The following is an 853-nucleotide window of genomic DNA, read 5'->3' as shown; positions in this document are numbered from 1 at the left end:
AATGAGCGGGACTTATAGCTTTTTGCCTCTTGAATAGTTTTGGCATCTCACTTTATCCATTGAGGTTTAGAATGATTGGCATCTATAGGAACTTCAGATTTCAAATAGTGTTATTGACTCTCCTAGTTCAGTATGATGATTCTTGAACACAGCTTCTTTATGAGTCTTGGCCGTGGCCCTAAGCACTTTGTTTTCCAGTATTACTACCGGATACATAAATGCCACAGACACATAATTGGGTGAACCTTTTCAGATTGTGACTCAGCTTTGCTAAAGTCCCCAATTAGAGGTGTCCAGGGTTCTTAAGCACACTCTTCTTTTGCTTTGGACCTTGACTTTAACCGCTTAGTCTCAAGTTTTCACTTGACACCTACACGCCACAAGCACATGGTTAGGGACAGCTTGGTTTAGCCACTTAGACCAGGATTTTATTCCTTTAGGCCCTCCTATCCACTGATGCTCAAAGCCTTGGGATCCTTTTTATTTGCCCTTGCCTTTTGGTTTTAAGGTTTATTGGCTTTTTCTGCTTGCTTTTTCTTTTTCTTTCTCTTTTTTTTCTATTTTTTTTTCGCCCCTTTTTTTTTTTCTGCAAGCTTTGTTCTTTGCTGCTTTTTCTTGCTTCAGGAATCATTTTTATGATTTTTCAGATTATCGAATAACATGTCTCCTAGTCATCATTCTTTCAAGAGCCAACATATGTAACATTCTTAAACAACAACTTCAAAAGACATATGCACTGTTCAAGCATACATTCAGAAAACAAGAAGCATTGTCACCACATCAATATAATTAAACTAAGTTCAAGGATAAATTCGAAACTCATGTACTTCTTGCTCTTTTGAATTAAAACATT

Source organism: Arachis ipaensis, chromosome B01 (assembly GCF_000816755.2).
Source record: "Arachis ipaensis cultivar K30076 chromosome B01, Araip1.1, whole genome shotgun sequence".
Classification (NCBI taxonomy): Eukaryota; Viridiplantae; Streptophyta; class Magnoliopsida; order Fabales; family Fabaceae; genus Arachis; species Arachis ipaensis.
This window is presented reverse-complemented; position numbering follows the sequence as displayed.